Source organism: Lontra canadensis, unplaced genomic scaffold (assembly GCF_010015895.1).
Source record: "Lontra canadensis isolate GAN:19392208 unplaced genomic scaffold, GSC_riverotter_1.0 scaffold18, whole genome shotgun sequence".
Classification (NCBI taxonomy): Eukaryota; Metazoa; Chordata; class Mammalia; order Carnivora; family Mustelidae; genus Lontra; species Lontra canadensis.
The window spans coordinates 5,779,838-5,795,388 of record NW_022631012.1 but is presented as its reverse complement, the minus strand read 5'-3'; the positions used below and the strand labels follow the sequence as shown (position 1 = coordinate 5,795,388).

The window sequence follows — 15,551 nt, the reverse complement described above, 5'->3', positions numbered from 1 at the left end:
AAGGCTCATGTTCAAACATACCGATTGTTTACGTATGAAGTGATGGAAACTGAAGTAATTGTGAAAGTAAAAATGTTTATTTCTAATACTATCTCTTTTATGCACACTTAGACTAATTGAGTCTGTCTTTAAAGAGTCTGTCTGTGTGCCCTAGGAAAATGGAAAATTGTTAATTCTTTAATTTTCTCCTCTCTTCTGATGACAACTTAGATTTGTTAGGTTGAATTACAAGCTAATTAACTCAGAAGTCCAGGGATTGAATTTCTGCTTCACCACTTACCAGCTGTGTGCTTGGCATGCAGCTAAACTTAATTGGGCCTATTTCTACAACTGTAAAATGGAAGTTCATAACTCTCAGAATTGTTGAATAAAACAATGTGTTGAAAGAAGTTGGCACATTATAAGTACTTAATCATTTATATTAAAATTGTGTCTTATGCTTTTTAATTGGTCAATATTAGAATAAATAAATGGATATAAAAGTCCTAAGACCAGCCCAAGGCCATATATTATATCAGTCATTATAGTATCATGGTGATTCTGAGAAGCAAAGTACTTCATGGCACTGTGTGATTGGGTTGTTCTGGAAGCCGTCATAAAAGAAGGCAAAACATGAAATGGACCAATAAGGAAGTATAAGATTTGGATAGGAAGCAAAGAAGTAGATGATTTTGAAGTAAACTGGTGATTATGCTGGGCATCAGGGGGCAAGCGATTTGTGTGAAAGGTACAGAATAGAAAGCACCTTAACTGTCCATGTTTTTGTCATCATAGTGTAGTTCAGACTGTATTGCTACAGACAAGTTTTTCACATGTTACTGAATTTCTAAGATAAACATTTTACTATAGATTTTTTTTTTTAGTTCACTGTTTCCTTTTTATTTGTTAAAAACCCCTGTAAATGTTCTATCCCGGGCACCTGGGTGGCTCAGTCAGTTAAGCATCTGACTCATAATTTCAGCTCTGGTCACAATCTCAGGGTCATAAGATGGAGCCCTGAGTCAGGCTCTGTGCTCAGTATGGAGTCTGCTTGAGATTCATTCTCCCTCTCCCTCTGCCCCTCCCCACATTCATGTTTTCTCTGTGTCTTTTTCTCTCTCTCTCTCTCTCAAATAAGTAAATAAACCTTTTTAAAAAAATTATTTCTCCCTTCTAAGGAATAGATCCCCTCAGAGCTCGTTTGTTTAACAAACACATAGGGGTACCTGGGTGGCTCAGTGGGTTAAGCCTCTGCCTTCGGCTCAGGTCATGATCTCCGGGTCCTGAGATGGAGCCCTGCATTGGGCTCTCTGCTCAGCAGAGATCCTGCTTTCCCCTCCCCCTCTGCCTTTCTCTCTGCCTGCTTGTGATCTCTCTCTCTCTCTATATATATATATCTATCTGTTAAATAAATGAGTAATTAAAAATCTTAAAAAAAACTAACAAATGAACAAACACATAATCGTCATAGGGCCTTAATGCAGCCTTGGTTACACACCTGCATATGTGCGTTCTGACTGGAACCCTTTTTCAGAATGTTCATTCTAGATCCTAAAATGCGCTGCTATAAACAAAGTTTCTAAACCAATGGCATCATAGTATTTTATTGTTATTTTTGTTTGTTGTGGGTTTTTTTTTTAAGATTTTATTTACTTATTTGACTGAGAGGACACAACGAGATAGGGAACACAAGCAAGGGGAGAGGGAGAGGGAGAAGTAGGCTTCCTGCCAAGCAGGGGGCCTGATGTAGGGCTCAATCCTAGGACCCTGGGATCATGACCTAAGCCGAAGGCAGATACTTAATGACTGAGCCACTCAGGCGCCCCTATTTTATTGTTATTTTTTTATTATGGAGGTATACTATACCTTAATACAGCACATACATCTCAATTGTACACCCCCCGACATGTCACTGCCACCACGTCAAGAAGGCATTGTACTTCCTCTTAGTCAATACTGCCCTTTGTCTTAATCCCCATAGACATAAACACTATTCTGACTTATATTTCTGAACATTAGTTTTGTCTATTCCTGAATTTCGTATGAATGGAGTAATATAGTATGTGTTCTTTGTGTCTGTTTATCATTATGCCTATGGGATTCATCTATGGAGTTGCATCCAATAGTAATTCTTTTTCATTCTATTTTTTTCAGTGTACTAATCCATTTTGTGAATATACGATAATACTTTCTACTATTGATGAGAATTTGAATGGTTTCCAATTTCATGTTATTATGAATAAAGCTAAGAACAGGTTTTTTTTTTTTTTTTTAATGTGTTTAAGTAAACATATGTACTCAGTTCTCCTGGGTATAAACCTAGAAGTGGAATTACTGGTTGATAAGGTTTTTTATCTCACTAGAAATTTTATCTTACTAGAAATTGCCGAAGAGTTTTCAGAAGTGTTCACACTCGTTTGTAGTCCCACCAGCCATGTGGGAGAGTTTCAGTTATTCTGCCATTATAGCTTTCTTTTCAACATCTGGAGAGGGTTTTACTCCCAACTTAGTTCTTCGAGTGTAATGAGATTATGACTTGAAGAATCGAACCTGCAACTATTTTTCAGAACTGCAGTTCACATCACACCGTTTTTGAAAAAGAAGTTCAGTTCCGTTTACTTTGGTGAAAGTATGTGAGCAGAATAGAACTTTGGGCACTGTCATTTCCTAAGTGTAATGGCATATACAACCTAAATATGGCCTCGGGGCTAGCTATTTCACTAAATTGCAAACTGTAGTTTGAGTGCTGACAATGAGAAAAACTTCTCTCTCTCTCCTTCTCTATTTACATCATCTTTTTGGCTTCACCTTGACGAGTGAAATAAGAGCATTAATGGAATACGGGAAAACAAATGTGGGGTACCTGGGTGGCTTGGTCGGTTGGGCAGCTGCCTTTCAGCTCAGGTCTTGATCTCAGGGTCCTGGGATTGAGACCCACTTTGGGGTCCCTGCTCAGTGGGGAGTCTGCTTCTCTTTCTCCCTCTGCCTTTCTATCTCAAATAAATAAAATCTTCAAAAAAAAAAAAAAGAAAGAAAAGAAAAACAAAACTATGTTATTTTTCAAACTACCTGTGAAAATTTTCCCGAGAAATATGAATACTTCTGAGGTTAAAAATGGTGCATAACCCAAAAATAATTTGAAATATATTTTGTACTTATGTTTGGATAAGAATATAACTGAATTTTAGAAAAAAAAAATCACCACACAAAGATTTAAAATAAAACCATGAAGCCACACTCTGATCAGGATGACTCAGAGGAGGACTGAAGCATGAGACGAGAACAATTGGGAAGTCGTCCGTTATCTTGCCTTACTCCTCACTCTCCTTGCTTAGAATACATTCATTCTTCCCACTGATTGGTCACATCTAATCAGAAGCACACTGAAGATGACAAAGATAACAATGGGTGACCTCTATGTCAGTAGGCTCTTTGCTTCTTTACAAACATACCTCATTTCTGAGTCATTCTTTATCTTAATTCAGTGAAAATACTGAATATCTTGGTTTAAAGTTTTTTTCCACTGTGTTATATGTAGAAGAGATAATTTAAATATAATTAGACATAGGCAAATGATTAGAGGATCCGAGGCCTGGATAATAACAATCTATTTTCAATTTTAAGTAAGTAAAAATACAGCTCAGTAGCATGGAATACCTAAAGAAAGTTAATGAAAGATAAAGTACGTAACAAGCTAATGAATATAGTTCATCCTCTTTAATCAAAGCAAGAAGAATTTGGGGTAGGAGCCAAGTGATTTAAAGATTTTATTGGGGGAGGGGATTCTTGTCCATCTATATTTGTCCATTACCTGCTCTCAAAATCCTATGTAGGAGTTTCTCAAGATGGTTACTTATTTTTTATAAAGGATAATTCAGCCTTATTTATGTTAATAATTTTTGTAGTTTGTCACACACACACACATACACACAGAGAGAGAGAGAAAACCATGTGAGTAATTGATGTAATTTATCCTTTTGGTGCTTAGTGATTGTCTTTTAACTCCTAACAGTTGTTATTCATCCCATAAGTCAGTAATCCCATAGAATGTATATCTTTTACTGATGATATTACATTAAATCTATTTGCCCATGCATTTTAGAATGTAAGATCTAGAGACTTACTATTGAATTTGTCTCAGAATTCAAGACACATTTCTAGAAGATTTTCAGATCCTCGATGAATCATAGAACCTCATGGCTTTAAAAGATATCAGTAGTTTTGGGTCTATGCTTCTCATAATTTGTAATATTTTGGAAGGTGCCACAGATTGGATTTGAAATTTGTCATATTTTAATTAGTGGCTACTGAAGACTTGCCTTTGCCTGGAGACTGGGACATTTTGGAGTTCACTCAATGGAGTTCACTCTACTCCATTCTGCTTCCTTTTATAACTTCTCCAGGTATCAGGTTGAACCACAAGAAACTGCCATTTTATATATAAAAAAGTAATGGAATTTCAACATTTCATATAATGCAGACTGATATGCTAGTTGTGACATTTTTCTTTCTTCTTTTTGGTCTGTTTAACCACAGTATACTTTTTTTTTTTTTTTTTTGCATTAACAAATGTTTATTGAGTCTTTATGTTAGGAACTGGGACGTTACCAGCGATATATCTTCTTCTCTTAAGCACCTTTACAGTCCTTTTGAAAGGATAAGCAACTAAAACATCAATTAACCCTACCTACCAAGGCTTTGTGAGCAGTTTGATTTCCTTTGATTAGCATGAGCTCAATCTGCTGACAGCACACCCAAGTTTTCTAGACTTCCTCTGGAGGAGTGTACTTCCTGGAAGTGGTATTTCCCCAGGTTTTCCAGGTATTGAGGTCACCTTGAGCATATGGATTTCAGACCCATCCCATGGAAATTTCTGACTCCGTAGGTCTTATAATGGAGAGGGTGCTGGGCCATGGAGTCTGACCACAGTATGCTCTTAAGGGAACAAAATTTGTTGGAAGAAAAGATGTTATCTGTGGTAAATAAGGCAAAACAGTATGCAGTGAATTTGGATGGCATAATAATTTATAAAATAGATAACTGCTTATATTTAAAATGACAAATTTAAGGTAAAACTATAATTATTTCTATTACATTTAATTATTGTTTCTACTATTAATTTTTTAATTGTAAAGTACAGTAATTATAGTCAATTTATAAAAAGCCAATTCAGGGATACCTTGGCTGGCTTAGTTGGTAGAGCATGTGAATCTCGATCTTGGGGTTGTGGGTTCAAGACCCATGGTGGGTGTAGAGTTCACTTAATAAAATCTTAAACTTTTTAAAATTAAATAAAAAGCTACTTCTAAGCAGTTTGACCACAAGGCAATGTTGATTTATTAACTATTCTCATTTTATTTAAGTAATCTTAAGATTAAATGTTAACATATTTAATGCCAATACAAGTATTATTTATCAAATAAGCTCTTTCTTAGCATTTAAGACCTGATAGTCCCGTGCTGGGTACTTTGCAGAATTCGAAGAAAGCAGGAGACAAGTTCCTATTTTAAATAAATATATATCCCTTAATGGAAATAACAACAAAAAAAATTGATTCCATGGGAAAATGTGATTTATAATACATATAAAGTACAATATTTATAAGGAAGACTGAATATATAGAGCAAGGAAATCAATATGAAACACAAAGACTGGTCTTGTGCTTAAATGCTTTAATTCATCCACTAATGTGATTTGCTTATTTAAAAAAATATTTTGAATGCTATTATGTTCCCAGCCACTGTTTTGGGTGCTTTGGATACACCAGCATCCCAAACATGTAAAGATGATTTCCCTCACAGACCTAGCAGAAGGAGGCAGGTAATAAATAGTAAACATAATAGATATAAGTCTGTGGTTTGATGGAAAGTGGTCAGTGCTATGGAAAGGGAAAGAAGGAGCAGTGATGAAGGTGGTGGGAGGGACACGGTTGCCGTTTTCATTACGGGAGTCAGGAAGGTCTTAGCTAGGAAGATGATTCTATGATCAAAGGCTTCAAGGAGGTAAGGAAGAAATAATACCTCCATTATTCCTCCCTAAAGAACTTCAAGAGTGACACACAAATACACAGGCCAGGATATTTAGGGAGTAAAACTAAGGGTCTTCCAGAAGAGCCATGGGGCTAAACTAATTGACGTTGGGAATATAGTTAAATTAGATTCTTAAAGGTCAGACTCCAAGATGCAGCTGATTATAACACAGGGACAGAGACATAGTGTGTCATCAAGTAAGAAAAAGAAGTGTCAGCTTAGATTCCTGTTTACTTCTATGGCCCTTCCACTATAATTAAAGGTCTTGTAGAAGGAAATGTTTTGTTTTGTTTTGTTTTGTTTCCCACACCTAAAACGTATCAAGTGTTTGAAATATATGTATGTGTGTCATCAAAATAGGTTAGCTGAACTGACCAATGGTACTAAGCCAAGGTCTAGAATATTGTGAAAGAGAGAAAGGATAAGGAAAGAAGTACAATTTAGGCTCATAAGCATATATATAAAAAATATAAAAAATCATGAAGGGCTCTCAATTATCTGCCATTTTATATTCTTAGAATGTAATTAAAGGGAAGAATTACATAGTACTTATTATACAATGGACATGTTAAAGTAATAGTTCCTTCCACCTACAAATGAAAAGAGAAAAAGAAAAAGAATTTACCAACTCATTCTCAGTGACAAAGCAGGTATTCTCAAATAAGGACTCCTGAAAAGTACTAAATATTTTTGAACCTGTGCTATTTTTTAGACTAAGACCATTATGTGTGCTTTAGGGGATTCTGACAAAATATGATTTATGTTTCAAGAAATGACATCACTTATGCATCATTTTTTGTGTTCAAAAATGAACATGTTATCAGTGTTTTGTTTTAAAAAAATAACTTTAGTGTCCAAATCACTGAAGAAAAATAGACATTTAACAGAGAGATCGTATTTAAAGAATGCTTTTTGGAAGAGAAGAATCCTAACCAATATGTAAGATTACCTGAAATCTGAAATCTCTTACAATTTTACTAGGGTAATCATATTTTTAAATGTGATTTTTTTTTTAAGATCTTATTTTTTTATTTGACAGAGATCACAAGTAGGCAGAGAGGCAGTGGGGGGAAGGAAGCGGGGGGTGGGGAAGTGGGCTCTCTGCTGAGCAGAGAGCCCGATTCCAGGACCCTGGGGTCATGACTGGAGCCTAAGGCAGAGGCTTTAACCCACTGAGCCACTCAGGCACCCCTAATGTGATTTCTTTATTTGATAGTTCACGTACTGGGAGCAGAGAACAGTAGTGGTGGCAGCAACTGTATTTTAGATATCAGAAAATTCAATCTGATCCTACCTATGGATGAGTTAACCTAAAAGCAATGAGTCATAACTACTGAATATTGAAAGAACACTTAATGAAGGAAATAAACACAGTGCATCAAGGTCAAAATCCTAATCACAATTTTTGCCGACTCAGAAAGATTTTAACAAATATTGCGCCCCCCAGTGGTTGTTTTTGAGGTTTTTGTTTTTGGTTTTGTTTTGTTTTTTGTTTTTTAACCCGGGCTCCCAGTTTTCCAGGTTCATTATTTTGGGTAACCTCATGAAACTTAACGCCGCCTATTAACTAGGAGGAAACTGGAGAGGACAGCTCAGTTTGACTGCCCGATTTCCTGCTTCCAGAAAGAACGGTGCCAGGGATGATAGAGTACCTAGTATATGATGATTAAGTTCAGGCTCAACAAGATAGGATCACAAAAGGGCCATCATGCTCAATTCGTCTGATTGCCTAGCTGGAAATGAAAGAAGAGCAGTGACATAATTACCCCAGATTCTTCCGGCTTCTGATGCAGTGCAGCACAGATACTAAGCAAAGCTAGTCTCAGAATTATTGGAACATATTATAAAGATGAAGTTCCCTGCTTTAACAAATAAAGGAAGGCTCACAAAAATCAAAGACAAAGGAAAGTTTTGCTTGCACACAGAGCAGGAGGAGCACAGAAAGAAAATCACTTGGTGAAAGAAGAAAAGCAGGGCACCTAAGTGAAGAAACAGGGTGGTGTGTCTGCTGGATCTCCAGCCCACTTTGTGACCTTGGCCAGATTCCCTGGGCCTCAGCTTTCTCACCTTTGGCACAAAGAGTGTGGACTCGGCTGAGTGGTGTCCCTGAATCCGGGATATGGACAGAGGCAAGGAGAAGTAGGAACCATCTCATACAAAAGAACCATAATTTGAATATTTATAAAGGCAAAATTAGCTCGTGATCAAAAAGTGGAGAAGAAAGGCGGCTAATGGAGAATGTAAATTCATCTTAATGCGTTCAAAAGAGCGTAAAACTGATAGACACAGTTCTTTCCAGAAGGCAAAAAAGGAAGCATGTCACTGTACATTTCCTCCACTGGAGTCTCCTTCCCTTTTCTCTATCATCACCTTATTTTTCTCAGTACTTTCTGTTTCCGGTAACCATGGTGATGCTCCTTCCCAGCAACCTTCTTCACACCAGGCCCTTTTGGTATACATACATTGAATTTTGCTCCATTCACTGATGCAGGAAGCTAACAATGCTGTAAAAATTTATTTATTTATTAACATTTTCCCCAGCCCTTCTGTCTGGGCAATAAATTCAGGGAATTATTCCACATTTAACTTCCCTACAGAAGGGGCACTGTGAAACAGGGATATTCAACTGTTAATTTCAGTTGCTAACATAAAGGGGGTACTGATTATGCTAGATTCAATTCCCTGCTCTGGCCCTCAGGGACTGTAAGGTCTCCCAGTACCCAAACTCATTGCTACCTCCTTTTGCTTCTGTCTGTAAACAGAATAAAATAGATTTTCCTCAGAAATCACACGTCAGCCCTGATTTCCTAATCCTCTTTGTTTTTTGCTGCGTTCTCCCTTGTAAGGGAAGCATTGCCAAGTGTGTAATTATCACAGTTACAAGGGGATTGAATTTTCCCTAAGAAAATCCAAATAAATATATGCATTTTTCTATTGGGCACAGTTATTTTGGAATATAAGTAAATAATAAGTAAACAAACAATCTTGGATATTAAGTCTTTAAAATATCATCATGAGCAGCCAGTGACAGAACATCAGACGATCTGTGATGTCATTAATGTAGATAATAAATATTCTCATAAACTACCGTTTATCATGTCCAGTTTGTGCAGCCAGATTTATTTGTAATCCTATATTATGCAGGAAACTCTCTATTTAAGCACTGTGTGCATGCGTGCGTGTGTGTGTGTGTGTGTGTGTGTGTGTGTGTGTCTGGCATTAACACAAAGGAGACCAGATGATGACATTCATAGGCTTATAGACTCGACTCCTGGGGACACACTTGGATGGAGGCAATTAAAATGCCTGTCAGGAATTTGGTACCAGAAGCCCCTATGGTAAACCGCTAAATCATAAGCCAGGGCTGCATCTTATTGTCAGTGAATGATGGCGGAACTGGGTGGCTTGTCATCATTCTCGAAAATTCTGAGGCTAGTGAGCTCTCTCTCCCTCTCCCACTCGCCTTATTTTCCTTTTCACCACTGCGGGGACTTTTTCTAATTTGCAGCTTCCCTTTCCCCGACACACACAGAGAGGAGCTGGTGGTTTGCAGACTGCGTCTGTCTGGAGCTAGAGAGCTAGACCCAGCCCGTGGAGATAATGCTTGGGGAGAAGGATTCTGCAGCAATCCTCAGAGGCTAGACTTGGGTGGTATCGCTGCATAGGCACTGGTAATGTTTCGGCGTTTTTTAAATTTTATTTCATTTTATTTTTAATCCATTTTTCAGAGGATTTGCTTTATGTGATCTCAAAGTGAAATGCTTTAGAATTCATTACCGAGCTTCCTGAAAATTCAAGTGCTGTGTTATTTGTACTACAGATCTCAAGGCATAGATTTATTATTGGAACTATAAAGAATGCATTTGCTTACTGGTGAGTTACGATTTCCAATATTTTGTTAATAAATCTGTATATGTATTTTTTTTTCTTTTGTTTTGTTTCAGTAGACTCCTCACCTTGTTGTCTCTCACCGAAGAAACATTGATTGGGAGCTACTCATTCAGAAAATTAAAAGGTACCACATGTTTTGTTTGGAGGTTTAAATGAGGGGAAATCAGGGAGGATTTGGAATGTTTTTATTTAAATTAATCTCTCTATGGTTGGTCTTTGATCCTTAAGCCTACGTTTGGTCATTGTCTATAGCATGTATGATTTCTCATGCAGAGAATGCCATTATCCAAAGCTGTTTCGATTATAAGATGTCTAAGGAATTATATCTTTTGCCTGGGTTGCAAGTTGTGAACAAACATTGCTATGTCTGGTTTATTTTTGAATTTTTATTACTGTAGCAGCTAAAAAAAAAAAATGTCCAAAATTCTCTATCTTAATGGAAATTCAGTCATTTAAATTTAAGAGAAATATACTAAAGTCGTGATTTTATCTGAGGGAATCTTTCTAATAAGAGTTATTTTTAAGTGGGTAAATGAAACGGCTTGCCCTTCCCAGGTAGAAGGAGCACTAGAAATGAGAGCCTAGGAATGACTCAGTATTGTTGGGTTTTGTGAATAAAATATTGTAACTTCTTCACTGATGCTTTAGTCTTTAGCACCATATTTAAAGGCTGAGGTTGTTAATTATTAAAAAACTGATTTTATATATGCTTTATTGGCATAAGAAAGTAATCCTTCTTGCCGTGGGAGCAGTTGAATCCATTGATCCTGGGCCTTCTGCCTTACATGAAAAATATTAATTTTCAAATTCATTATCAGGATGTGTATTGATTAGAGATGGCAGTGATGGGTATTACCTTTTGTTTAATTCTTTAAGATTATCTTTATTTTCAATATATAATCATGTCAATAAAAGCTGTATTTGTAATTTGCCTTAAAAAAATGGAAGACATTTTCTGCCTCACTGAGGAGATCAATAGCATCTTCTAAATCTTTCTTTGGCATTCACATAGCATTTCCTTTCAAGCTTACTAACCCAAAATATTTTATGCAGTGAGGTTAGTTTTTTTTTTTTTTTTAAATGTACTTTGGAAATAGTTAATGTTCAACAACTGATCCTGAAATACCAGAAGTCTGTGAGTGTGCACCTGTGAGTGTGAATATATGTAGCAGTTGAAGGAGACGAATGCATTGTCCTTGTTTAATTCTCTCTGCAGTGTGTAATTATGAGAACCTTAATTTATTCATTCCACAGGCACTTCCTAAGAGCCTTGCTGCTGTTGGTAGTTATTGTGGGAGAGAGGGAAGGGGCAGATGCCACTGTCACCACCCTTCCAGAGTGTAGGCAGTACCACATAATATTTTTGCACAAGAGAAGGAATTCATTAAAATAAATCAGTATGCTCTAAAAAGGGAAACTGCTTTTATTTCAGATATTGAACAAAATTGAATAGACTAGTCTCAGAGAAACTTGAAATATATTGCATTTTTTTCCCTTAGAAATTACTCAGTGGAATCAGGTCTAAAATCCCCAGACAGGACTTACTATTCCTCCTGGATACTGTAAAACACTTGGGACTATCCCCTCCTTTAGTTTCCACTCAGAGTAGATGAATACATTTCATATTTGGTGAAAAAAAATCTATTTGGTATTTTCCCATCTAACAGAATCCACACAGTATATATTTTATGTGAGAAGCTGTTTTCTAATCCTCAGGCTCATTTAGCAACTCATTATATTAATTTAGAATATTGGGATATTTATATGAATTGGAAAACGATGATTTTATTATCTAACCACTAAAAAAATGTATTCAATGTTTTGTTAATAGGAACTAATCAGCTCTGTTAGGATTCATCTGGGTACTGGAGAAATGGCATATTACCTCACCAAAAGTCTCTTGGTACCTAAATTTTCTAGGCTCATTTTAAATTTATCTAGGGATGTGTTGACAGATTTTGTGTAATAAAACATAATTTATTGAAATAGACTATTATGGCATCAAATCAGAATTGAATTTGACTTTTGGACTGTGAGTGAGTCAGGGATCTTATCACAGTTTTTGCTAATCAATCTCATTTTGACATTGGTTAATTATTTCATTGATTTTTCACCCATATCTTCAGCACATAAAGTAGTATCTGGGCACAGTAGGAGTTGAACAAATATTTGCTTAATTATTTGATGGGTAAATGATTCATCATCATTTTCCCCCCATTACTTTTTTGTTCTTGTTTTTCATGAGATTGCACACTGTAAAACAGACATTTGGTACCTTTTTTCTCTAGCTATCCCAAATATTCATTATATGTCTTTAATTAATAATAATTAATTAGATAATTAATACCAGGTAGAAAATCAGGCGAACCGTGTGTGAAAATTTCTCCAAGCTATACAGAAAAGGTTTTTTTCAGTTTTAAGTTAAGATGGAAAGAATTTTTGAAGTGTCCCTTCTCACTTTCATCAGCAAGGGAAAGAAGCCAAAGTGCAGCATGAGTTCTGCTTTATGGATGCTTCCGAAATACTACTCCCAGGCTTGACATTGTTTATTGCTTTTCATATCTTCAGCCAAGATTTTGCTGCAGCAGAGGGGAGGAGGCCTTCTCTCTCTCTCCGTCTTTCTCTCTCTCTCTCTCCCTCCCTCTCTCTCTTTCTTTAATACTAGAAATGATGTCATAGTCTTCTTAAATGCTTTGTTGCTCATTATGGCTAGTATGACATCATTTAATAATGTATAAGGAAACTGCTAGAGTCATAATAGTTTTAGAGAATGCTTTTTTTCTTGTTGCCATTTATTTTTATTAATACAACTATAATTTTTTTTTATTATTCACTATGTGCTAGATAATATCCTAAGCCCTTAACATATGTTATCTCATTTTAACTCTCTCTACAATCCTGGGAGGTGGGTATGGTCTCCATTTCATAGATGAATGAATGGAGATTCCAACTGGGCAGTCGACACAAGTCTGGTCCAAAGTCCTTCAATATTAACCACAACATATTACATTCTTTTCCTAGTAGATTTTTTTTTTTTTGGCTCATAGCCATTGCTTTAATATTTTATTTATGCACATGGTGTATACTGAAATAAGACAAAAACAGTATGCCTGCAGACACTTGTTTTTATACATTTTTAAATTAGGAGTAAATATATTCTCAAATGTGTAACATAATATTCAAACTCTGATATATTTTATATTTTTAATATGTATTTTATATTTTATATTTAAGCTGAAGAATTTTATTTTTTTTAAAGAACTTAATTTTTTTTAAGGAGGAATATCAGAGACAAATTAGGAAGTTTTAAAATAAATTAATTCATAAAGTGCTCCTGTGTCATTATGATGAAGATGTATAAGAAATTGCATGATCTATATAAGAAATTTAGCCAGAGAATTCATTACTAAATAGCATAAATCTATGCCCTATTTTGCAACTTTTTTTTTAAACTGAAATAATAGCAGAAGTTTCAAATGACCAAAAAGAAAGAAACTAGCAGGGAACAGTATGCCATGTGCATACTCTGGAGTGTGCAGATACCACATTCAAACTTAAATACAACTAACTGAGCCACAAACATAACTGAGGGCACTAACAATGACACAAATGGGTGTTAAGATGCTCTACTTGCAAAAGCGTATATAGAACAGAACACTTTGGGAGCTCAGTTGGGTGTAGCAGAACAAAACAAAGAAGTAGCCTTAAGGTACACTGGTATCATAAGAGACATACGAATAATTTCTTAAGGGACTTCATTGCAGACCAGGATTACTAACAATTGAGAAGAGACTCAACAGGCAATATTTCATGGAGGATGCGTCTTTTGAGGAGGAGGTTAGAGATGAAAAGAAGTATTTAAGGGAGAGATAATGCACAGACGAGCTCCAGGAAGAACGAACATTAGCAAAGAGGCCAAAGAAAGTGAACATGCATGGAAAGTATAGACTGACCTCATTTATATTCTAGAGCGCAGGCCAGAAGAAGGGGGGGTTCTTGGAAGGTAAGGATGGAAATAGTATTCAGTCATATCCTATGAAATGGTTAGTATTCTACACTTTTTGAACTACAAAATAAGAATTCATTCAGTTCAACCCAATACATGAGAAAGGGGACCTTAAATGCTAACTTGAAATGGTTCAGCATTGGATGAGAAACTACGGGGTATATTTTGAATAGCGGACCACTCTGACCTAAACTGTATTTTCAGGTGACTTACTTTATAGCGCTGTGTGAGATGGAATTATGGGTGAGAGTATGTTGAAGCAGACATCACTTTGGAAGCTCTAATAGGATATTCCAGGAAACAATAAAGGCTCAAAGAGGGTGTTGACAGTGGGCATAAAAGAAGGGGTCATGAAAATGAAAGATGTTTCTGAGCTCAAAATCATAAGCAGGACTGAGTCCTGTTTTTCATTCCTCTAACCAATCAGTCCCTAAATATAGCAACTGATTGGTTGGAGGAATGAAAAACAGGACTCAGTGCTGACTCTAATGTTTCACTTTGATAACTGGAACAATGAGGGGAGAAAGGTGGCTAAAAGCTGCTTGAAGAAAGAGGCTGTCTTTAATTTGTCTTCACCCTAGTCTCTTGCAGACTGCCTAGTACATAGTGGACAGCCAATAAGTGCTGACCAAATGAGGAAGGGAATAAAAAGTCAAGAGGCAGGTTTAGGCTACAATAGGCTGGTTCTGGAGGCAGACTGGTCTGGTAGCTGGCAGATCACCTTGGGCTAACACTAAGAAGAGAATCAAGGGAGAGAGGACGTGGATGACATTTTCACAAGGGAAGAGAAGAGGGCCAAGAGAGAACACTCTTGACAGGACCCACATTTAAGATGTAGAATAAGGGACAGGAATTGACAAAGTTAAAGGAAGAACTATTTTTTTTTTTTTAAGCAAAGAACAAAGAGGATAGGTGAAGTAATAGAAAATAAGGCTACAATTCAAATTCTGCAGAGAAGTTGAAGAATGAGAATACAAGACTGCTCAAAATATTATTGACTTCAGTGGTGTTTTCTGTTATAAAAACAATAAATCCACATTTTGTAAAATCTGTCAAATTTAGAAGAGTGCAAAGGAAGGAAATAATAGCCATCCATAATTAAACAAGCTAGGGACTATGGTTAACACTCTCCCTGTTTAGCTTCCTTCCTTCCATCTATTGCATTTAAATTTACATACTGGGAGCAAAACAATACAATTTGAATTCTGCCTTTTTTTTTTTTTTCCACTCAGAGTATCTTAAACATCTCAAAATATTTTTCCACCTGTGTAATATTATTTTATGAAGACGTTGGGTGTGTTTCTTTCCTCTTGCTTCCCAATTTTTTAATATCATCTTCATGCTGTAATGGGATGGAGTATTTTACTCTCACATGACATTTCACATTATTTCCAAGGGCTCTTTCCTAACAAGAGAACCACTGTATTTTATATTGCCAAAAAAATTTGATGGTTTCTTTTTAAAAAATGTTTTTAAAGATTTTATTTATTTATTTATTTGATTTTATTTATTTTGATTTTATTTATTTATTTGACAGAGAGAGCGTGCACGCAGAACAGTAGGCAGAGAGAGAGGGAGAAGAAGGCTCTCCGCTGAGCAGGGAGCCTGATGCGGGGCTCGATCCCAGGTCCCTGAGATCTTGACTT

The 15,551-nt window shown here is 36.2% G+C and overlaps 1 protein-coding gene across 20 annotated transcripts in view; it reads left to right on the top strand.

Moving 5' to 3' along the window:
- The first annotated feature begins 9,373 nt into the window (after nt 1-9,373).
- The window catches only part of MAP2 (microtubule associated protein 2), a 141,124-nt gene continuing 134,946 nt past the window's right edge, over nt 9,374-15,551 (top strand). For 7 of the 20 annotated variants that reach the window (XM_032859915.1, XM_032859919.1, XM_032859917.1 and 4 more), the window contains exons 1-2: nt 9,374-9,679; nt 9,956-10,023. The gene's annotated coding sequence lies outside the window, so the exon portion shown is untranslated. The remainder of the gene's footprint in view (nt 9,680-9,955; nt 10,024-15,551) is intronic. The other 13 variants (XM_032859923.1, XM_032859922.1, XM_032859920.1 and 10 more) reach the window with 7 other exon arrangements.